Source organism: Miscanthus floridulus, chromosome 2 (assembly GCF_019320115.1).
Source record: "Miscanthus floridulus cultivar M001 chromosome 2, ASM1932011v1, whole genome shotgun sequence".
In the NCBI taxonomy this organism is placed as follows: Eukaryota; Viridiplantae; Streptophyta; class Magnoliopsida; order Poales; family Poaceae; genus Miscanthus; species Miscanthus floridulus.
Window position 1 is genome coordinate 35,713,071 of NC_089581.1, and position 25,385 is coordinate 35,738,455.

At 46.0% G+C, this 25,385-nt stretch overlaps 1 pseudogene; it reads left to right on the plus strand.

Annotated features, from left to right (window-relative positions):
* The first annotated feature begins 1,353 nt into the window (after positions 1–1,353).
* On the plus strand, positions 1,354–4,245 carry LOC136538446 (uncharacterized; annotated as a pseudogene).
* The last annotated feature ends 21,140 nt before the right edge of the window (positions 4,246–25,385 follow it).

Sequence of the window (25,385 nt, forward strand, 5' to 3'; positions counted from 1 at the left end):
GAAAAAACTATCATGATTGTATTTAATTAGATTAGGTTTAATAGAACATTGTCATATTATTGGCAAGATTAACTTATACTATGGATGTCATAGTCATTCTAAAGTAAATTATATTCCATCCATCCTAAATTAAAAGACATTTTGGTTTCTCTACGTACATTGATTATTGAGTAGCTTTTAAATTTTATAAAAAAGGTGAACACATTTTTTCTCAAATACGCACAAGATTTGCACATCATTGTAATTAAGATAGAGTAGTTTCATATGAACGACGCACTTCTGGTGAGCGTTGTAGGAGATCTAGAAGATTATAACTTAGTGCTGGACCGTCATATAAAGGCCGAACATATATAGATATGTACCACTTCCTTCATCGATTCACACAAACATTTGATAGTTTTTTTTTCTTCCGTTGCAACGCACGCGCATATTTGCTAGTTATAATAATGTTTGACAGTCTTCGACGTGACCTGGTCCACTGACATAGAGCCCTCAATGACGGACACCGACTCAATTCTCATGAATTAAGAATTCTCACAACGACAGGGTCTACTCGATATGGATTAGGCGTAAATGAAACCTTAACAAAAATCTAAAAAACTTTAGTATTCTTCCTTTCTTGGATGAGGGATACAGTAAAAACATAAATTATCATCCGCGAAACTACATGATAATAAAGCTGTTGATCATGCTCCTTTAATAAAAAAAGGGTATGCCTTAGTAACGTGGTTTCACCATAGGCCTCGTAGAATTATTATTTCTTTCCATTCTTCCATTACATGTTTTCTTTTGTAAGGCATCTAAAGCAATAAAGGTTCCTTGTTTTTCTGGTTTCCTACTAGCTGACTACTCCAAACCGATCGAGTTCATTAGAATTTTCTAACCAAACCATATAGATCAAATAGAAAACCAAACCAGTAAATCCGGTTTTCAGCCTGTTCGCTTGTTGGTTTCAGCCAGCCCAAACCAGCCAACCAACAGTATTTTTCTCTCACAACAAATCAGCACCAGCCAGCCCAAACCAGCCCAGAAACCAACCAGCGAACAGGCCGTTTAACTCAAACCATTACCAGATTTCATTATGATTGTCTTCCCATGATCCAAATAGGCCTACCTGCGGCTTGCGGGCAGGTGGCAACGCCGCAACGGTCGACTGCTTGAGCGTCTGAGCCTGGCCCGCCTGGCAGCAGCCACCAGGGCATCCAACGGGCAATGGAGAGCAGAGCACAGAGCAGAAGCGACGCGCGTCCATCGAACACAAATCCCCAACGGTCACAAGGCCGGACGGATAGACATGCACAGTATAAAGAGCCAGCTAGCCTTCTCCCGTCACATCGGGAAACAGATCCCCCATCCCCCTCCTCTCCACGCTAAAATCTCCGCCGTCTCCCAGTTCCGGTTCTCCCCACCGCAGTCCACAACTCAGCATTCTTCCCAAATCGAACGCAGCCGCCAGGCGGATGTCGATTGCGGCGGCCAGATCCCCGTCCCCGGGCCCGCCGGCGAGGCCGTGCTGCGGCCTCAGGAGGAGCGCCGACTCCATCCCCTTCAGGCCCGCCGCGTCCCCACCCGGTATTGTTTCCTCTTTTTGGACGTGATCTGCCGACGTTCCTCTTTCTTTTCCTGCATCTGCCGGGTCCTTACAGATTTTCTCCGGTGATTTACTTTGCAGATTCGCCGCAGAGGAGTTCCTCCGTTTGGAAGAACAGCGGCCGCGCCTCGCCGCGGACCTGGGGCGCTGAGAAGGAGAACGACCCGCGGGACGCGGCCGCGAGCGCGAGGACGCACAAGGTCCGCTCCAGTGTTGGTTGCGCCGGAGGCGGCGGTGTCGCCAAGAGCTTCATGGCGCCCACCATCTCCGCCGCCTCCAAGGCCGTCGCGCCGTCGGCCACGCCGAGGAAGAAGGTCCTCGGGGAGCGCAACAACGACCCCGTCCCCTCGTCGCCACTCGACCTCGCGCACAGCAGCAGCAAGCCCAGGGGGCCGCATCCGCCGCCGCCCGACGAGGCTCTGGGCGCGCCGAGGCGTCTGCGGCTCTCGCTCGACGGGGCGTCTGGGCCGGTCGTCTCGCGCGGCGCCCGCCGGTCGTTCGGAGGCGACGAGGCCGCCGTGATGGTCGAGAATCCCGTCTCCAATAACGACCACCACGCGGCGGCTTCGGCGGACGCGGAGGCCGTGGCAGCGCCGTACGACCCCAAGACGAACTACCTCTCCCCGAGGCCTCGCTACCTGCGCTACCAGCCGAACCGCCACCTCGAGATTTATCGCCATGGCGGTGGCAGTGTGCGGGGTCTCGAGGACAGATTCGCCTCCGAGAGCAGCAGTGAGGAGGTCGACACTGCAACCACCACGGAGGAGGAGGAAGTATCCGTGGAAGAGCAGCCAGATGATTCCTCGGAGGAGGAGACCTCGGCTGCTCCGGCCCTGGATGGCGTCCTGCTGCCGCAGCCCGCGCTGGATTCGCCACTAGCCCGGGTCCTGACACCGGAGGGGAAGGAGTCCCCGCGAGCTGGTGGCGTGTTGATACCTGAGCAGGAACCTGCAGCGAGCCCCGCGCGAGCTCGTCCCAAGAAGAAGAGGTCATCGATGAGGTTCCTGCTTGCTCCCCTCGCTCTGGTTCTGTTGATGGCTGCAGCGTTTGTCTGTGTGCCACCGCCGCCGGGTCATCCGGTCATGCTGAACACCTCCCTGTCGAAGGTGTCAGACTTTCTTTCAGTTCAAGAATTGCATCCTGTGGAGTTGGCTGCTAGGCTGAAGCAATGGTCTAGCAGTTCGTTGGACTTTGTCACGTCCTACTGGGAGGCTATTGCATCTTACCAAGATCGAGACGTCTTTGGTCCGCACTTATCTGCCAATTTGAGTGCTGCTGCTGCAGATGTAGATGCAGATTATGCTGTTGGTTTCTACTTCAGTGCTGCTCAGACAAGCCCAATCAGTTTGGAGAAGGAGTTGGGGATTCAGGAGGTTGTTTCAGAAAGTAATACTGAGATGATTGCAGAGCCTGATGTTAGATGAACTGGCAACATACGGTGACCGTGATGCAGAACCTATTGATGATATTGAAATGGAACAGGAAGATGTATCTGGGGTACCAAGTGCCATGGAGGAGGTAAATGTTGATGCAGTAGTAGAGGTGCTCAATGCTGAGATGGCCGAAGAAGTGTCTGGTAGTAGTGGAGAAGAGACGGCAGCCTTCATTCAGAATTCAGATATTCCTTCTCAATCCACTTCCGAGCCTGAACAAGCAGAGGGCATTGACGAGGTTTCCTTGCAGCAAGATGTTCAGACTGAGGACTCAGAGGGTGATCATGCTGATGGCAAGGAGGATCAGGAAGCTCACCATGGTAAGAAGTTGGGATCAGATATTTGGCCAAGTTACTTGGACAAAATATCAAATCCGGCTGCAATTGGTGCCGCTCTTGCTGCCATTATTGTTCCTGCTGCTCTGGCATACCTTTACATGAGGCAGAAGCAAGCTCGTGTTGCCTCCAGTGAACCAGCTGAGCAAGTTGAGAAGGCTGAGCAAGTTGAGCAGATTGAACAAGTTGAGCAGGTTGAGCAAGTTGAGCAGGCTGAAAGTCTTTCTGGCTCAGGAAGTAGCCAGGGGCATGTTGTTGCCAAGGGTTCACTGTTTCGTAGTCCTGGCCTAGAAGAAACTGAGAGACTTGGTGGCTCTGGCCCGTCACAGTATAGCAGCAGCTTGTCATCTGGGCTTGGCAGGAGGAGGAATACCAAGGGTGAGGAATACCAAGTGTCGAGGAGGGATTCCACAGCTCAATCCACATCATCTTATGGTAGTTTCACCACATATCAGAAGATCCCTGCCAAGAAGGTAAGCTGCAATTGGTATTTATCATTCAGTTGTTCATTTTGCTTGTTTTATGGTCTGGCTTTGTGTTTAACTTGTACCGACCTTGATCTCACTACACAGGGAAACAAGGAGGACGAGGCGATGACCCCAGTCCGGCGCTCCAGCAGGCTGAGGAATGTGAAAACTCCTGAATCCTAGGATTGGGGCAAGCTGGCCTCTGAACTGCTTTTTAGAGGATTTAACTTTTAGATTTAGATACTTGTTATTGCCACTTGCGTTGTTGCTCAGTGAAGTATCACGGACATGTCTAGGCATTCAACTGATTTGTATGGTGTGATTAACAGCTATCTGCTGTTTTTCCTTCAAAGATGATTAGGACTTGTGTGTTCAGTATAACTGCATAAGATTTAATTGATGTTGACTTGCTTGATGTACTGTTCTCGGGTTGAGATGAATCCTCTTATTTTCAATGTTTCTTACTTGAATGGTGATATTTATGCCTGAACTTAACAACATATTTGTACACGGATGTAGTTCTCTGGATTGGTTTGCTCGGGTCGTCTCTAAAAACTTTGCACGACCTCCTGCTCAGGCATGCGCAGATCGAGCCAAACAGCGTCTGTGGCGCCTTTGCCTCGAGTACTTCACTTGGCTCTCTGTTCTCCCGTACAGTGCCCCATGACGATCGAGGAGCTCGAACTGCATCATTTCCGTGACAATGGCATCACTAGAGTTGTTATGTTCCGTGGGCATGAAAAGTCTAGGATTAATTCTCTCTTCATGTATGCATATGTGAGACTATGAATTATGGTACAACTGACGCATGCTGGCATGCATATGGGCAACAAATAAGCTAGTTTCAGTTGCTACGTCTAGCCCCGTTTGGCCGGGCTCTGGGCAGCTCCGGCTCCTGCTGCTGAATCACTGTAGCTGCACTATTCACCGAAGCCATTTTTTCTCTCCTCCTTTTCTCTCTTACTGACACCACCGGAGCCGGAGAAGCTCGTTTTTTCGGCTCCCGTGGCTCCAGCTACAGTGTTGCTACAGTGTATAACCGGAGCCCGGCCAAACGGGACCTAATTGTCTATGATGAAACTCCCAGTTGCAGCTATGTCTGTATTACTGACAGTAATTTGCTTTCATTACAGGGCTTGCCGACTTCGCAATAACAGGTTTGGGTCCTTCCTTCACATTCCTATCAATTGAGGTTCATGAATTTCCAGTATGCTTATCATATTTGGATGAGTGTAGTAGTTATCTTATCAAAGAATGACAATCGCGGTTTTCTTTCCTTGCTGAACTGAATAATTCAGTTTGTGAAGGAGCTTTATCTGCCTTCAGTCACAATGGGGTGATTTGTAGACCTTATGGAACCTTTCATTTGGACGGTATATTTGCTTCATCAAGATTGCACAAATCTTCTCACTTTGTTGCACAATTAGTTGTTGTGCTTACAAGGAAGCACCAGACAATGTAAAGCATCAATGAAGAACATAAATATCATAGCTCACAAGAATAACAAAAAGGAAACTATGAAACAAACAGCTGCCTCTATTCTGTAACTTTACTAATGTGGAATCGGGCTATTCTGGCAGCCCAATCAATTTGTCGCGTGATAAGACTCAAATTTCAAAAAATAGAAAACCCTTCAATACGATGTCGGATGAAGATAATTTTTATATGTAAATTGTAGACCTCGATGAGATCTACAACTCTGTAGTTTTGAGTTTTTTCATTTGAGGACAGTAAGATGCTCGAAAAAATAATATAAAATTTCAGCACCATATTTTGTCGCGTGATGAGACTCAAATTTCAAAAAATATAAAACCCTTCAATACGATGTTGGATGAAGATAATTTTTATATGTAAATTATAGACCTCGACGAGATCTACAGCTTTGTAGTTTTGAGTTTTTTCATTTGAGGATGTTAAGATGCTTGAAAAAATAATATAAAATTTCGCGCCACCAAAAAATATCAAAAGTTACTGTTCACCCGCAAAACCGCCCAGAAGGTTGAAAATTGAACGGTTTCCAGAGTTAGAGGGCCAAAGTTATCCGGTTTTGAAGTTCGAGGTTGAAATCCGGACTTTGGTGAAAGTTGGAGGGTGTAAATTGGACTTTACCCTAATTCTAAGGGCCTTTGGTTCAAGGATAAACTTTCTTCCAACCACACATGGTGCCTGTGCTTAACAATGCTGCTAATGTACATAACAATTGATGCATGCATCAACAACTGGACCACCAGCTGTAGTTTACATGGTTCATGCTGTAGCTTCTAATTCTTAAAATCATGAACAGAAACAGTTCACCCGGACTTAGTGAAATTTCCAGTCCTTGGCATCTTGTCCTCCACATCAGCATGGGACAGATTTTGCATGAATCTTGAGGCAGCTAGGTAATTTTCCTTTTTGGTAATCCAAAGGATTTTTCTAGGATGGCGTTGCACTAAGTCACCCGAAGCAAAAGAAACATCAGATCATCGGGTGTAGTACTGTTACAAAGTCACCAACCAAAGTTCATTTTTTCCCAGTGCGGCAGAGCCATCTGATTATATGGATAGATGTTTCAGTGTAACTCCCGTGGCCGTCGGCATGTATGTCCCCCGTGCGGCTTACCAAGCAAGCAGCCCTGGTCATCAGCTTCTTCACTGTAAAATAGCAACGACAATGCAGGTGCTTCTTTCATTGTAAAACTCTTGTTTTCTCAGTTGCCGAAATATCAGTATTCTCTGAATTATGGAATCCATTAGGCTCAGAGATTGTCATTCTGTACCTCCATTTAGGCCCTGTTTAGTTCCTCCTCAAACCCAAAATATTCTGGATTTGGCCCAGCATTCTGGGAAATGGATCTAAACACAACCCTAGATTTTTTTTGGAAAAGTTACCCATTCTGAATTCTGGATTCTGGAGTCTAGAGGTCAAAATAAGCCCAAATTAGCCCATCTCGCCCACTGCCCCCTCGCCCACTGCCCCCCGCCCGAACCTTTCTCCCCGACTCGGCACGGGAGCCGCGCGCTGGGCACGGGAGCCACCGCCGCCACTCTTTCTCCCTAAGTGCACGAGAGCTGCCGCCGCCGCTCGCCCACGCTCGGCCACTGCCGGAGCCCGAACCCTACCCCCACACTCGGCCGCCGCTGCTCGCCCCCACTCGGCCGGAGCCCGAACCCTACCCTACCGCCGCCGCAGCAGCACAGGAGCCACCACCGCCACCTCTTTCTACCCGCAGCACAAGAGCCGCCGCCGCTCTCCCACCGCCACCTCTCCTCCCCTGATCTACCCTCTCCTCCTCGGTTCCGGTTCCGAGCTTGCCGCATGGACGGGTACAACGGCGACGACGACGGCCACGGTGATGGCCACAGCTACGGCAGCATCGACGCCACCAGGGACTTCCTGTCGCAGCCGCTCCCCACCGCCGGCAGCTATCAAGGCTACAGTCAGGCGTCCTTCACTAGCCCTGGATCCAACCACTTCGCTTCTCCCCGTACGAGCATGGCGGCCCTCGACCTCAACTCGCAGGGCAGCCAATGGCCGCCCATGGGAGGGTACCAGGGCCTCCTTCGCTTCGGTCTTCAAGGTGGAGATGTCGACGGCCCCAATTCCTCCCCTCCCGTTGGAGCCCACAGCGCAAGCCGAAGTGTTGGAGCTGGAGGTGTTGGCTTCCGTGCTCCTCGCAGCACTGGAGTTGGAGCTGGGTCCGGGTGTGCTACCTCGACGTTCTCCGGTGGTGGCCGTGGTAGTGGTGTGCCGGCTGTTGGTCGCGGCGCGTCACAAAGAAGCCTCCACGGCCCGCGGTAGAAGTCTACCTCCGGCGTGGCAGAAGGCTCCATGGCCCGCGGTAGACGTCCTCGGGTGCCAGCCGTCGTGGAGGACAACTTCGCGTCCAACGCCTCCAACGACGGTGACGACGTCGAGATCCTACCCAACGCTCCAAGGGTATTTTTCTTAGCTGTACCATTACATTCTTGCAATGTTGATATATGTGTAGTGTCTGCTCCTAGCTAGCTAGGTCATCATTAGGTGAGATATATGTGTAGATAATCTGAACTGAAGGCTATGATTCTTCAGCATGATTCTTAGCTCAATTTTTCTTGTGCATGTTTTAGACTATTAAAAGTAGGGCTGATTGGAGTGAGGACAATACAGAGAAGCTATGTATGATCTGGTGTAACCAGATTGACATTGGTAACTGCACGAAAGGTACAATGACCAATGCAGGAATGAGGGAGGTCATTAGGCAGTACACTAATGCTACTGGCAAAGTGCACGACAGAGAACAGATAATGTTTAGGTACAGGCAGCTCAAGACTCTGTGGCAATTTATAAAGCAACTGAAGACTGACACATGACTAGGCCGTAACTCTGATGGGACTATCATTGCAGATGATGAGTGGTGGGAGTCAAAGACTAAGGTTATGCTCCAATCTTCTCTGTTCTTACTACACTATCCATGATGCTCCAATCTTCTCACACTACCAAGTGCTGCAGAGTAAGGCTGATTGGAAGAAGCTGAAACATGGATGGCCACATTACATGACCCAGTTGGAGCAAATGTTTGAAGGTGTAGCAGTTGATGGTTCCACAACTTATGTTCCTAGTGCAAATGAAGAATTTGAGGAGGAGGAGGAGCCATCACTAAATGTTCAGACCCCATTCAGCAGTAATAGCAACAAGAGGGCCAGTACTGCTAGTACTTGTGCCTCTAGTCCCAACAAGAAGTCCAAGTCCAAAAGCCAAGCTATCAAACTAATGGACAAGGTTATCAGTGAGCAAACTAGGATTGGTGAAGATAGGAACAAGATGATGGAAAGACACATTGAACTGCAGGAAAGGAAGGCTGAAATGAAGGCAATCATGAAGAAAGATGCAGGGAAAAAAGAGAAAGGAAGAGGAAGATGAAGTTGAAATTGTGCAGCAGATGGCAAGGGACTGTGGTGTTCAACCAAATAATATAAGGCTATGGTACACTGTCCTATAGATCTGCAAGGACAAGAAGACTATGACTTTCTTCAAGAAGATTGATCCAGATGCAAGGAAGGGGTTCATTGAATACTATGACAGTGTCAACAACTAGTCCTGTGTGTCAATGTGTTATGACCGGCGTGGGCTATTCACGCTGCAAGCCCGCTAGTGGCTAGGAGCCTAAAAGCCCATATTCATATTCATCTTGATTGCCATATTATTAGAATATTTATTAGAATATTTCCTATTTTAGTTGAGAGACGTATAAATACTTGTAAACATTATTGAGATGGATCAAGCAGAAACAATCTATTTGTTTCTCGGCTTCCCTCTGGGAGTCGGGAGTTTCCACTAAGCTCCAAGCCCTAGCTGCGCGAGCAGTCGCCACGGCGCCGCCGTGCCGTCTTCCTCGCGCCCTCTAGCCTCGCCCCGCGATAACCCACACCTACAGCCTTCGATCCCTCTCCTGTAGGACTAGGGATTCTAACACAATGTCTGTCATCCAGAGTCATGTGTGTGTCATTTGAACTATGTGATGTGTGTGTCATTTGAAATAAGTCATGTATGTGTGTGAACTAAGTGATGTGTGTGATTCGAAGTTATTATGTGCTGTCAGTACTATGTGAACTAAGTCATGTATGTGATGTCAGTACTCACTATTTATTGAATACTTGCATGTATGTGATGTGTGTGTCATTTGAACTATGTGAACTGTAACACCCCTGGTGTTATTCTTGCCTAATTTCACTTGCATTTCATATTCATGAGCATATATCACTTGAAACATGGGAAACATGACTTTGAAACAAGAGTACCATTTCAAGTGTTTTTCATCGTTTCAGTACCTTTAGTGCTTGTTTATTGTATGACCAAGGTGTGGTATGGCTAAATACATTATTAAACATCTTAGCTATGCTTAGAAAGTCATTAGGAGCAATGTTCATGTTGATCATTTTGCCCAATTAAGATTTCAAATCATGGTTTGACTTGTTTTGACCCTAGGACTTTTTGGTTTGACTGTTCAAAAAGTGCCACTTAGAATGTTTGCATGTTTGAGCAACCTAAAACAAAGTTGTAGCAAATTATATGAGGAACAAAAAGTATTTTGTGACCAAGTCATGAAAATGTGCACAACATGCTCAAAATGGTCCCACAAGTCAGAAATTGGGTTGATTTCAACACTTAGAAATTTCTAAGTATAAATTCCAGTTTTCAGTTTCTTGAACACGACTTTGGCACGAAATTACTCTCTGTCCTTTGTGAATTAGGTATTGATCATTTAAGATGAATTACAGATGGTACTTAGAGCTACAACTCTTGTGTAGATGGTATGAGCTAATACTTCACGGTTTAGTAGAAAGAACGTTGTCAAATTGCGTCGTCAGGCTCTGATCGCGGGTCTGATGGTCGTCTTCGTCAGGCCGAGTGGCCGACCGCCGTCAGGCCAAGTGCGCCAAGTGGAGTCCGTACGCCGTCGCAGCCCCCGCAGGTCAGACCATCGCTGCCACGACATCGCCACGCGGCTGGTGGCTCGTCTATTTGCCTCGCCTACGCCGTGTCTCACCTCGTCAGAACCCATGGAAGCCGAGCGCAGCGCCCTCTGATTGCCGCCGAGAGCGTTGCGACCGCCATCTTCCTCGCCACTGCATCCTTGCCGCCTTCAGCTAGCCCATAGTGCTACCGTAGTTGCCTTTAGCGCGTCCACCTCGCGGTTGAGCCGGTGAGTCTTAGTTGAGCTCGCATTTTTCTTCCCCGCGTCAAAACGCCATTGCCGCCGTGAACTCCGTCGAGCTCCCACGCGCTCGCCGCTGCGTTTCACCTCGCTACATCTTGCCCACAGTTTTCCCACCATCTCCTGTACCTATTCCTCCCCATGGTCGAGGCTATCGTGCTGTGTCGTTGGCGCTTACGCCGAGTCCGCAGCCGCCATGCTTCGACCTCACCGGAGTTGGGCTCACCATGGTCGGAGCATTGGGGGGCGTCTCCTTTCTCCTTTCTCTTCCTGGATAGCGTCACCATGACCCCGTGAAGCTCATACCGAGCTTGGTCTGGGCAATGCGGACTCGCCGTCACCGGAGTTCCGCAGCGACCTCACCGTAGTCCGCCATTGCCGACGCAGTCATAGCTAGAGAGTGGTAGCGGTCGGGAAAAGGGTATGGGTAGGTGCGCATCGTTACTAGGAGCATGCCGGTGCCATCGGGTTCGCCGGGGGAACTCACCGTCGGCGAATTTCACGGCTGCCGCGCCGGCGGGTGCCGTCTCCCCTGTTTTGTGTCATTGACACGGGGGTCCCGCGCGTCAGTCGCTGAGCCAAAGGGGGAGCCAAGCTTGGGCTGCGCTGTGTCATGGGCCGTCGGGTCCCTTCGGGCCGGCCCAGTAACGCTTAAGAGAATTGATTTTTCATTATTCTTTATTATTGGAAATCTAAAATGGTTTGAAAAATATTTGGATGGTCAAACTTGCTCCAAATTTGTTGAAACAAATTTTGCTAGGTTCCTTATCATTAGATCTACTTGGAAAAAATTATTGCATGTCATGTTTGGGATACTTTTCTGTAGGATTTTATTTAATCATTGATATTGCTGATAACTTGAAAAATATGTAGAAAAATCCATAGTCTGCAGAAAAATATGATTTCAAGTTTGTTAATCTTCTTAGGTCATGTACTTCCTAGGAAAAATATGTTTCATGCATGTGCTGTGGAAAAATTTTGAGGTGTAGTTCAAGTGCCTTTAATGGCTGATTTTTGTTATTTTTGCTAGAGAGCAAACTTTGTATAAAACATGCATGTGATAATTTTTGGACAGTCATTATATGCTATGAAGAACCTAGGAAAAATATTAATTCTGTTGTTTGACACTTTTCATAGTACAAAGTAATTTCATGCTCATTTTTATGCTATAGCTTGTCATTTTTGTGTAGGATAGTTTACTTATCCAAATGCCATGAAATTTTTATGGTAGTCTGTTTAGGGTAGTATTATGCTACTGTAATTTTCTCAGATTTTTAGGAGCATCAGAAATATAGGTTGCTACTCAAACCTATTATTAATTAGGGTTTAAGCAAGTGTTGCTTTAAGTGTGATTAAGAAATTAGTAAATCTTTGGTGTATCTTTGAAGCATTTCATAAGATAGGTTAACTTAACATATTAGTAGTAGAAGAGAATGCAGTAGATGACATGTGCTTGTAGTATAGTTTCTTGGATGATGTTGACTACCTTGCATTTCAACATATCTATTGCATTCATCTCCTTCGATGCACCGTTTGCATAATCACTTACGCGCATTGCATCATACAGGATCGCAAACCGAGAACCCAGTCGTCATACCCGAGGAGCCAGAGGAGCAGCTCGAGGTGCGGCAGCAGGAAGTGCCAGAAGCCGACGAGGAGGACGTTGAGGAACTTCCGGAGTGCCCCGATCACCATCCGAGCTCCTTCGAGAGAGGCAAGCCCCGGAGCATTTTTTTTCTCCCGGTTTGCAATGATTTAATTAAATGCTTTAATTGATGCATTACGTTCAGGAGTTGTTTGCAACCGTTGCTGCATTATACCTTGCTTACCTTTGTTATACTATATCCTTGTTGCCCTGGTATCCGCAGTCGAGTCAATGCTTAGCTGGCTTAGACCGGTAAAAGTCGGGTGATTTCCTGTCACCTGTGAGCTATAGGTGGTTACCTGGATCTGCTTGGATGACTATGAAGTCATGGTATAACTAAGTGTTAAATGAAGTTGAGACCGGACGGAGACTTGCAGAGTTTTGAACTGTAGTGTTTCCGTCTGTGTCGATTAAGGACCGACCGTTGTTGGGCCTCGAGTCATGTTGAACACATGCCTTACATTTAGCTGGCCGGATAAAGTACCTTCCGACCGCGAAGCTGGGAGATTTTTCGGGCCGAGTGGATTGCCCGCAACGCACTGTGCCGGAGCAGGTGTGGTAGGACACGGGGGCGGGATGATAAGGCCAAAGTGCAGTCGGTCGGCCCCCGGGTACATGTGGTTCTTGGCAAACTCGAGATTCCTGGAAAGTTGACTCGGTGATCAATATCTCACTTTAGCGGGTGAGTGAGGTTTGTGTAAGGAATAAATCACCAGCTGGTTAGGAATCGATTCGAATCGCCATCGCTCCTGGATAGTGAGCACTTGACTTGAGTTACTTCATCGTAGTAAATGTTATGGAACACTGGGACAGTTATAATGAATATGACAGTATGGAAGTTGTTTAATGATCATTGGTTATCATTATCTGCTTAATCACATGGTTACTCTAGTATAGGTGCAAATCTAGTCGACAGGTTAATAATAATTAACTTGGCAATAATGCTTTTAGAAAGGTTCTTGAAATGCTAAAAATGCTTCTTTTTGCAAATGAGTCAGCTACCCTACTATAAAGCCCTTCATAATCCTTGGTGTCATTTATTTTCGGTTATGTCGGGTAAGTCTGGCTGAGTACCTTCTCGTACTCAGGATTTTATTCCCACTTGTTGCAGATGGGCAGATGTATTACGACTACTGTATCAACTGCCTGTATCCTGCGATGGGTGATGCTTAGGACCATGGGCATGGTCATTCCTTACGTCTCATCTGATGCTTTTGTTGGAGATGATCATTCGCTGGCACTATATTTAAACTCCGCGTGAGTGTGTGTGTGGTTTGAACAAATGACTTCCGCTACTTTTATTCGAACTGGTTTTGTAATAACTATGTTGATACTCTGATGTATCCGTGATGCAAACTTTTATGTAATATGTGATGGTGACCGCTAAACTTATTACGATCATGGCTGGGACACGAGTTGGTTTGAAATCCTTCGTGATTTCACGGACTACCGGGTTATACGGGCTTAAGTTTGCTCAATCGTCTGCTCTGGTGGATGATTTTCTTACTTAATTTCGTATAATTGGTCGGTTCTGTTACAGCTGGTATCAGAGCATGGTTTAGCGTGTTACTGTTCACAAGTGTATTTAAAACAAAAGGCATTTGGAAAACGTGATTTTAAAACTATAAAGTGTGCCAGTGATCATATCCTTTATGCCCAGTTAAGGACTTTAGGTGGCTTAATTAAGTACTGACTGGGGTTCTTGCATCATATTTCTCTTTCGTCGCTCATACGGCGTGCTATTGTATGAGTGCCACTTGTTTGAGTGGTAATGAATGGATCATTTGCCTCTACGCCTCGGTAAGTGTGAGTTGTGAGAGCATGATCGGATACACCGCCGATCTAGGGTAAATGCTTATATGATGCTGGAGTAATTACATGTTCTACGCATGTTTTACAAAGATATCTCATGTATGGGTCTTCCGTCTGTGGAGGCGATGCCGTCAATAGGACGATGGTTCGGGTAGTTACTACCGTTGTACACGTATCTGGGGATTCATGTAGAGCGTGTAGATAAAACTTTACTGCTTTTATGCATTCATTGGGAATTGGGCTGAAATAAATCTTCTGCAGGTACATAACAACGCTATCGTGTAGAACGTATTAGCTACGTATTTGAGAGATCGTTGTTATGCCACCGAATTCGTCGTTAGAAATTATTTATTTCCTAAGTTTGTGAGAACGTACGGCACGTACATACATCATGCTACTTGTGCATTTCATGCATGTCATGCATTCCTCCCCTTATAAATTGATTATCTCATTTTGATAAAAGTTGTATCATCTAAAATATGTTTCCCCGAGGTAATAAGAGAACTTTTGCTACAGATGGCCCGCACGAAGCAGATCGCCCATAAGTCCACCGGAGGAAGAGCACCTCGACGTCCGTTGGCCCTGAGGGAGCACCGCACCACGGACACCTTCTTGAGCGAGTTTGGCATGCCAACTTTGCTTTGGAGAGTGCTCCATGATGTGGGGTACCCAGAGGGTCAAGAGCCGGTGTACTCTTGGAATGAGAACCAGTTAGCAGATGATGGACTTGCAGTGGTGGAGATCACGGTTCCTGCTCTCAGTGATGCTCCAGATTGGGATGGTTGGCATTTGGAGTTTGAGGGTCGCACTCCAGCTGAGGGTGCAGAGGGAGCAGCCTTCCGTGTCATCAGGGACATTATGATCAGATTTCCCAGTGAGCTTGCAGCAGCTTTAGCTGGTACTTTTCCTAGGGATGATCCTCGTGATGCCATTTGGGTTCAGCCTCAGGGAAGTGCATTGGTCAGAGGTCCAGCTGAAGGACAGGCTAGCGACAACCAGGCGATGAGTGCTATGTTCGCCGCCATCAGAGCGTATGAGGGTCTCGAGAGTACCTACTGGACTTTGACTGGCTTGCGTAGTGAGGATAAGCTCAAAGGGAAGAAGCAGGAGAAGAGACAGGCATGAGCTATAGCTAGCTTGCAGGAGCAGTTGGCTGATATGAACTTACAGCGAGATCAGGCGGTCGAGAGAGGTGATAGAGCTATGCAGCGAGTGCATACGTTGACTCAAGCCAACAACAATGCAGACCGCATGATTGGACAGTTGGTTCAGGAAAGGGATGAAGCCTGGAATGCAAGAAACCTTCTGTTGCAGAGAGTCGATGAGCTAGAGGAATACAACGGCAACCTACACGAGGAGTTTCACGCGCTCTACAATGGGGTTGGCCCATATGCTCCACCGAACGCCGCTGGCATGGACATCGACGACGACAACCAGAACGAGCCTGTAGTTTCACCGGGAGGCGATGGTGACGTCTCCGATCCCGACGATGGCCCCGAGGAGTAGGCTAGTTGCTTTACGTTAGTATCTATGTCTTGTCGCGATGACCTTTCTTTTGTTGGCATGTAATCTATCGTATGTTGCTTCGAACGTATGAGACTTGGCATGTGGTTGGAACTTGAGTTTCAAATGCGATATCTGAACGCATAAAAAGTCCAGTGTATGTATGCTGGCAATGTGATTTTATGGACGCGATGTTTGCCGTTTAAGTATTTCGATTAAGTGCTGTTGTTTTAATTGGAATTGCGATTGTTGTGCCTCTGTTTTATTGTATGAATTTATTCTCTCCAGTAAATTCAGTATGGCATAAGTTTTCCTTCACTCGCAATTATTACAGCTTCACTCAATCGTTACTTGTTGCTGAAATATGCAGATGACAAACACTCGCCGAACCACGTATGAAGCCGCTGAGCCCGGTGCTAACGGTACGGGGACTGGTGGTGGTGGTGGAAACCACGGCAACAACAATGAACCTCCCCATGAACCGCATTTGCCACCTCCTCCCCCGTTTATCCTCGAGATGTTTCTCGCACAGCTGCTCGGGAGTCAGCGCAACACGGAACAATCCCAGAAGAACATGGAGGATTTTCTGCGCACCATCGCCAACAACGTTCAACGTGGTAACAATCAAGGCGGTGGCATGGGAGTAAACCAATATAGCAGCTTCAAAGATTTCATGGACACCAGGCCACCCGTATTTAAGGAAGCCACAGAGCCACTCGATGCTGAGGAATGGATCAACACGATGGAAGATAAATTCCGTGTGTTGAGGATGACTGAGGTTCTAAAAACAGAGTATGCTGCACTTCAATTGCAGGGACCGGCGGGAATGTGGTGGAAGCACCATCGCACCACCTTTCCTCCAAATGCTCAAATTTCTTGGAGAGAGTTTGCTGAGGCCTTCCGTGGAGTCTATATTCCACCAGGGCTGACCGAGATGAAGTTGGGAGAGTTTCTGGCATTGAACCAGGGCACCAAGACCGTGACACAATACCTGCATGCTTTCAACAACTTATGTCGCTATGCTCCCGACATGGTTGACACAGATGCTAAGAGAATAGCCAGCTTTAAGAGGGGTCTCAATCCAAAAATGATGAAGCATGTTGGTACCAACAACCGCGTCAGATTCAATGACTTCATCAGCGACTGTCTAAAGCAGGAGAAGAATAACAACGCCAGCACCGCCGCCAAGACGCGCAAGAGAGCCTTTAAAGGTGGGCCGTCTCAAGCTAGTGCACCTATGGGAGGTCGTCCTCCTTATCGCCCATCGGCACCTGGCGCTAGATTCAGGCCACCTCAGCCAAGAAGCCAGAATTTCCGTGGACCTCAAAAGCCGTACAAGATGGCAGTACAGCCCAACAGAGCAGCCGCAACTGCGGTGCAAGGCAGTTCTAAGGGAGCTGTGGGATCTGCCGGGACAGTAAGAGGACCCTGCTATAACTGTGATCAACCCGGTCATTTCTCGAAGTTTTGTCCGTACCCGCCTAAGAAGAAGCAGCAGACTTATAATGCTAGAGTGCACAGTACAACAGTGGATGAAATCCTAGAGGGAGAGCCCGTCACTGCTGGTAAGTTTCCTATCAACGAAAACCCTGTAGTTGTTCTATTTGATTCTGGATCATCACATTCTTTTATGAGTCAAGCATTTGCACAGAAACATGAACAACTATGCACAGAATTGGGTTATGGTTACTGTATAAGTTCAGTAGGGGCTGATGTTTTGACCAACCGGATGGTTCGAGGGGCAACCCTTGAATTAGGTAGCAGGAAGTTCTGAGTGAACTTGATAGTTATGCCTGGGTTAGTCTTGGATGTCATTATAGGAATGAATTGGATGAAGGATTGGGGAGCAGTCATAGATACGGGAAGTCGAGTACTTACCCTTAAGGATCCACTAGGTGAGGGTACTTTCCAAGTACCATTGCCTCGAAGAACAGACCTTATAAGTGTTACATGTGCTACGGCAGTCATTCCTATTCATCAGATTCCGGTAGTGTGTGAATTCCCGGACGTATTCCCGGATGAACTACCTGGTCTTCCGCCAGATAGGGAGATTGAGTTTGGAATTGAGCTAGTCCCCGGAACAGCTCCGATTTCAAGGAGACCCTATCGGATGCCTCCAGATGAGTTAGCTGAGCTAAAGAAGCAATTAGAAGATTTGTCAAAAAAGGGGTTTATTCGGCCAAGCAAGTCTGAATGGAGATGTCCAGCTTTGTTTGTGAAGAAAAAGAAAGAGGGCACGTTGAGAATGTGCGTAGATTATAGGCCACTCAATGCTGTGACCATCAAGAATAAATATCCCTTGCCACATATTGATGTTCTATTTGACCAATTATCCAAGGCCAAGGTGTTCTCAAAAATAGATTTGAGATCCGGTTATCATCAGATTAAGATTAGGCCACAGGATATACCAAAAACTGCATTTTCCACCAGATACGGGTTGTATGAGTATCTTGTCATATCTTTTGGCTTGACGAATGCTCCTGCATATTTTATGTTCTTAATGAATACAGTTTTCATGCCAGAACTGGATAAGTTTGTGGTAGTGTTTATCGATGACATTCTGGTATACTCCGAGAACGAAAAAGATCATGAAGAGCATCTGAGAACTGTCTTGACCAGACTTAGAGACCATCAATTGTATGCTAAGTTTAGCAAATGCGAATTCTGGTTGAAGGAAGTTCCTTTTCTTGGTCACATTTTGTCAAAGAATGGGGTTTCAGTTGATCCAAGTAAGGTGCAAGAAGTCATGAATTGGAAAGCACCGACCACAGTTCCTGAGATTAGAAGTTTCTTAGGATTAGCGGGTTATTACCGTCGCTTTATACCAGATTTCTCAAAGATCGCCAAACCGATGACGAGTCTCCTACAGAAGGATCACAAGTTTGTGTGGACAGAGGAGTGTGACGCAGCTTTCCACACTTTGCGGAAACTGTTGACCACTGCTCCGGTTCTAGCACAACCAGATATTGAGAAACCATTTGATGTGTTTTGCGACGCATCGAAGACTGGATTGGGTTGTGTTCTTATGCAAGAAAGGAGAGTCATAGCTTATGCATCACGTCAATTGAGAAAGCACGAGGTCAAGTATCCAACACATGATCTTGAACTTGCTGCAGTTGTGCACGCCCTAAAAATTTGGAGACATTACCTACTTGGTAATGTGTGCAATATTTTCACGGATCACAAGAGTCTTAAGTATATCTTTACCCAACCAGAGCTAAACATGAGACAGCGTAGATGGTTGGAATTAATCAAGGATTACAACTTGAATGTGCAATATCATCCTAGTAAAGCCAATGTAGTGGCCGATGCTTTGAGCAGAAAGTCACATTACTTGAATGTGCAGCCATTACTTGAAGATGGGTTCGATCTAATGCATCCTGCTGTGTTACATAGTATTCAGATTAGTTGCTCTTTGGAGAGTAAGATAATAGAAGGCCAGAAAACTGACAAGGGGATATTCCACATCAAAGAGAAAATAAAAGAAAAGCCATCTCAACACTTTAAAGTGGATGAACAGGGCGTGTTGTGGTTTGACAACCGTCTTGTGGTTCCCAAGGATCGAGAGCTTAGAAGTAAACTCATGGATGAAGCTCACCTTTCTAAGCTATCTATCCATCCCGAAAGTAGTAAGATGTATCAAGAACTAAGATCTCGTTATTGGTGGACCAAAATGAAGAAAGAAATTATAGCATATGTTGTCAGATGTGACATATGTTGTCGAGTGAAAGCCATTCACATGAAACCTGCCGGTATGTTGCAACCCTTATCAGTCCCTAGTTGGAAGTGGGACGATATCAGTATGGATTTTATCACGGGTTTGCCCACTACTCAAAAAGGACATGATTCGATTTGGGTAATTGTGGACCGTCTTACCAAGACCGCTCATTTCTTGCCTGTCAAAACAGATTATCGACCACCTCAATATGCCGAGAGATATATCACAGAAATTGTGAGGTTGCATGGTATACCAAAGACCATAGTATCTGATAGAGGCTCACAGTTCACGGCCTACTTTTAGGAACATTTACACAAAGGCTTAGGAACTAGTTTGATTCGCAGTACCGCTTATCATCCTCAGACAGATGGTCAGACTGAACGAGTGAATGCTGTTTTGGAAGATATGTTAAGAGCCTGTGTATTGTCTTCTAAGGGATCATGGGAGTCATGGTTACCGTTAGCTGAGTTTTCTTATAATAATAGTTATCAAGAAAGCATCAAGATGGCCCCATTCGAAGCTTTATATGGTAGAAAATGTAGAACACCATTGAATTGGGTCGAACCTGGAGATAGAAGGTATTATGGCATTGACTTTGTAGAAGAAGCCGAGAAGAAAGTTCATATTATTCAGCAGAATATGAAAGCTGCCCAATCACGTCAGAAAAGCTATGCAGACAAAAGAAGGAGACCCCTTGTATTTGAAGTTGGTGACTATGTTTATCTAAAAGTCACACCAATGAAGAAGAAAATATTTGGAATCCAAAGAAAGCTTGCCGCGAGATTCGTAGGACCATACAAGATCTTGGAACAAAGAGGTCCGGTAGCGTACAAGTTAGAGTTGCCTGAGACAATGAGTACCGTTTTCCCAGTTTTCCATGTATCACATCTCAAGAAATGTTTGCGTGTTCCGGAGGAAAGAATAGAACCTCAAGGTATTCAACTCAAATCAGATTTGGTGTATCGTGAACAACCAGTCCGAGTGTTAGACACTAAGGAACGTGCTACTCGGAATAGTGTGGTGAAAACATACAAGATACAGTGGGATCATCATGATGAGGGAGATGCAACTTAGGAAACAGGAGAGTATCTACAAAAAGCTTATGAAGAATTCTATAACAAATGGTTCGTAACCCAAATCTCGGAACGAGATTTTTATAAGGGGGGAGGGCTGTAACACCCCTGGTGTTATTCTTGCCTAATTTCACTTGCATTTCATATTCATGAGCATATATCACTTGAAACATGGGAAACATGACTTTGAAACAAGAGTACCATTTCAAGTGTTTTTCATCGTTTCAGTACCTTTAGTGCTTGTTTATTGTATGACCAAGGTGTGGTATGGCTAAATACATTATTAAACATCTTAGCTATGCTTAGAAAGTCATTAGGAGCAATGTTCATGTTGATCATTTTGCCCAATTAAGATTTCAAATCATGGTTTGACTTGTTTTGACCCTAGGACTTTTTGGTTTGACTGTTCAAAAAGTGCCACTTAGAATGTTTGCATGTTTGAGCAACCTAAAACAAAGTTGTAGCAAATTATATGAGGAACAAAAAGTATTTTGTGACCAAGTCATGAAAATGTGCACAACATGCTCAAAATGGTCCCACAAGTCAGAAATTGGGTTGATTTCAACACTTAGAAATTTCTAAGTATAAATTCCAGTTTTCAGTTTCTTGAACACGACTTTGGCACGAAATTACTCTCTGTCCTTTGCGAATTAGGTATTGATCATTTAAGATGAATTACAGATGGTACTTAGAGCTACAACTCTTGTGTAGATGGTATGAGCTAATACTTCACGGTTTAGTAGAAAGAACGTTGTCAAATTGCGTCGTCAGGCTCTGATCGCGGGTCTGATGGTCGTCTTCGTCAGGCCGAGTGGCCGACCGCCGTCAGGCCAAGTGCGCCAAGTGGAGTCCGTACGCCGTCGCAGCCCCCGCAGGTCAGACCATCGCTGCCACGACATCGCCACGCGGCTGTTGGCTCGTCTATTTGCCTCGCCTACGCCGTGTCTCGCCTCGTCAGAACCCGTGGAAGCCGAGCGCAGCGCCCTCTGATTGCCGCCGAGAGCGTTGCGACCACCATCTCCCTCGCCACTGCATCCTTGCCGCCTTCAGCTACCCCACAGCGCTGCCGTAGTTGCCTTTAGCGCGTCCACCTCGCGGTTGAGCCGGTGAGTCTTAGTTGAGCTCGCATTTTTCTTCCCCGCGTCGAAATGCCATTGCCGCCGTGAACTCCGTCGAGCTCCCGTGCGCTCGCCGCTGCGTTTCACCTCGCTACATCTTGCCCACAGTTTTCCCACCATCTCCTGTACCTATTCCTCCCCATGGTCGAGCCTATCGTGCTGTGTCGTTGGCGCTTACGCCGAGTCCACAGCCGCCATGCTTCGACCTCACCGGAGTTGGGCTCACCGTGGTCGGAGCATTGGGGGCGTCTCCTTTCTCCTTTCTCTTCCTGGATAGCGTCACCATGACCCCGTGAAGCTCATACCGAGCTTGGTCTGGGCAATGGGGACTCGCCGTCACCGGAGTTCCGCAGCGACCTCGCGCGCAGTCCACCATTGCCGATGCAGTCATAGCTAGAGAGTGGTAGCGGTCGGGAAAAGGGTATGGGTAGGTGCGCATCGTTACTAGGAGCACGCCGGTGCCATCGGGTTCGCCGGGGGAACTCGCCGTCGACGAATTTCGCGGCTGCCGCGCCGGCGGGTGCCGTCTCCCCTGTTTTGTGTCATTGACACGAGGGTCCCGCGCGTCAGTCGCTGAGCCGAAGGGGGAGCCAGGCTTGGGCTGCGCTGTGTCATGGGCCGTCGGGTCCCTTTGGGCCGGCCCAGTAACGCTTAAGAGAATTGATTTTTTATTATTCTTTATTATTGGAAATCTGAAATGGTTTGAAAAATATTTGGATGGTCAAACTTGCTCCAAATTTGTTGAAACAAATTTTGCTAGGTTCCTTATCATCAGATCTACTTGGAAAAAATTATTGCATGTCATGTTTGGGATACTTTTCTGTAGGATTTTATTTAATCATGGATATTGCTGATAACTTGAAAAATATGTAGAAAAATCCATAGTCTGCAGAAAAATATGATTTCAAGTTTGTTAATCTTCTTAGGTCATGTACTTCCTAGGAAAAATATGTTTCATGCATGTGCTGTGGAAAAATTTTGAGGTGTAATTCAAGTGCCTTTAATGGCTGATTTTTGTTATTTTTGCTAGAGAGCAAACTTTGTATAAAACATGCATGTGATAATTTTTGGACAGTCATTATATGCTATGAAAAACCTAGGAAAAATATTAATTCTGTTGTTTGACACTTTTCATAGTACAAAGTAATTTCATGCTCATTTTTATGCTATAGCTTGTCATTTTTGTGTAGGATAGTTTACTTATCCAAATGCCATGAAATTTTTATGGTAGTCTGTTTAGGGTAGTATTATGCTACTGTAATTTTCTTAGATTTTTAGGAGCATCAGAAATATAGGTTGCTACTCAAACCTATTATTAATTAGGGTTTAAGCAAGTGTTGCTTTAAGTGTGATTAAGAAATTAGTAAATCTTTGGTGTATCTTTGAAGCATTTCATAAGATAGGTTAACTTAACATATTAGTAGTAGAAGAGAATGCAGTAGATGACATGTGCTTGTAGTATAGTTTCTTGGATGATGTTGACTACCTTGCATTTCAACATATCTATTGCATTCATCTCCTTCGATGCACCGTTTGCATAATCACTTACGCGCATTGCATCATACAGGATCGCAAACCGAGAACCCAGTCGTCATACCCGAGGAGCCAGAGGAGCAGCTCGAGGTGCGGCAGCAGGAAGTGCCAGAAGCCGACGAGGAGGACGTTGAGGAACTTCCGGAGTGCCCCGATCACCGTCCGAGCTCCTTCGAGAGAGGCAAGCCCTGGAGCATTTTTTTTCTCCCGGTTTGCAATGATTTAATTAAATGCTTTAATTGATGCATTACGTTCAGGAGTTGTTTGCAACCGTTGCTGCATTATACCTTGCTTACCTTTGTTATACTATATCCTTGTTACCCTGGTATCCGCAGTCGAGTCAATGCTTAGCTGGCTTAGACCGGTAGAAGTCGGGTGATTTCCTGTCACCTGCGAGCTATAGGTGGTTACCTAGATCTGCTTGGATGACTATGAAGTCATGGTATAACTAAGTGTTAAATGAAGTTGAGACCGGACGGAGACTTGCAGAGTTTTGAACTGTAGTGTTTCCGTCTGTGTCGATTAAGGACCGACCGTTGTTGGGCTTCGAGTCATGTTGAACGCATGCCTTACATTTAGCTGGCCGGATAAAGTACCTTCCGACCGCGAAGCTGGGAGATTTTTCGGGCTGAGTGGATTGCCCGCAACGCACTGTGCCGGAGCAGGTGTGGTAGGACACGGGGGCGGGATGATAAGGCCAAAGTGCAGTCGGTCGGCCCCCGGGTACATGTGGTTCCTGGCAAACTCGAGATTCCTGGAAAGTTGACTCGGTGATCAATATCTCACTTTAGCGGGTGAGTGAGGTTTGTGTAAGGAATAAATCACCAGCTGGTTAGGAATCGATTCGAATCGCCATCGCTCCTAGATAGTGAGCACTTGACTTGAGTTACTTCATCGTAGTAAATGTTATGGAACACTGGGACAGTTATAATGAATATGACAGTATGGAAGTTGTTTAATGATCATTGGTTATCATTATCTGCTTAATCACATGGTTACTCTAGTATAGGTGCAAATCTAGTCGACAGGTTAATAATAATTAACTTAGCAATAATGCTTTTAGAAAGGTTCTTGAAATGCTAAAAATGCTTCTTTTTGCAAATGAGTCAGCTACCCTACTATAAAGCCCTTCATAATCCTTGGTGTCATTTATTTTCGGTTATGTCGGGTAAGTCTAGCTGAGTACCTTCTCGTACTCAGGGTTTTATTCCCACTTGTTACAGATGGGCAGATGTATTACGGCTACTGTATCAACTGCCTGTATCCTGCGATGGGTGATGCTTAGGACCATGGGCATGGTCATTCCTTACGTCTCATCTGATGCTTTTGTTGGAGATGATCATTCGCTGGCACTATATTTAAACTCCGCGTGAGTGTGTGTGTGGTTTGAACAAATGACTTTCGCTACTTTTATTCGAACTGGTTTTATAATAACTATGTTGAAACTCTGATGTATCCGTGATGCAAACTTTTATGTAATATGTGATGGTGACCGCTAAACTTATTACGATCATGGCTAGGACACGAGTTGGTTTGAAATCCTTCGTGATTTCACGGACTACCGGGTTATACGGGCTTAAGTTTGCTCAATCGTCTGCTCTGGTGGATGATTTTCTTACTTAATTTCGTATAATTGGTCGGTTCTATTACATGAACTAAGTCATGTATGGATGTCAGGACTCACTATTTATTGAATACTTGCAGATTTAGTACTCACTATTTATTCTGAGCTGCTTAAGTTATTTTGAATGGTGTCACTACTAACTATTTCATGTATCCAATTTGTCAGGTACTTGAAACAACAATGGATGTGAGCAGCTCAAGCAAGTCAAGTAGCTCCAGCAGTTCAAGTAGTTCCAGCAGCTCTGATTCAAGTGACGATGAAGTAACCAGCATGCTTGTGGATGATGAAGGTTCTCATTTAACTAGTGGTATGCTTCTTTTTGCTCTGCATACTGAAAAATATCTATCTAGATCAGAGTTCAGAATACCATTGGTACCTGGGATAAAGTGGGTAGAGAGAAAGCTATCAAACAGAGAGAGCTGCTACAAAATGTTTAGGATGACCCTAACTTTGTTCTACAGACTCCATGAAAAGCTAGAGTCTTATGGCCTGAAATCCACTAATAAGTGTTCCTCTATTGAAGCATTAGGAATGTTCTTGTGGATGGTTGGAGCACCACAGTCAGTTAGGCAGGCTGAGGATAGATTTGAGAGGTCACTAGGTACAATTCATAACAACTTCATGAAAGTGTTGAAATATGTTTGCAAGCTAGCTGCAGAAATCATCTGCCCAAGGGACCCAAGTTTCAGTGATATGCATCCTAGATTGCAGAATCCTAGATTCTCTCCCTTTTTTAACAATTGTATTGGAGCAATAGATGGCACTCACGTACCGGTAATCGTAGAAAAGGATTTGATGGTTCAACACATGTGCCGCAAGAACATTACAACCCAGAACGTCATGGCTTGCTGTGATTT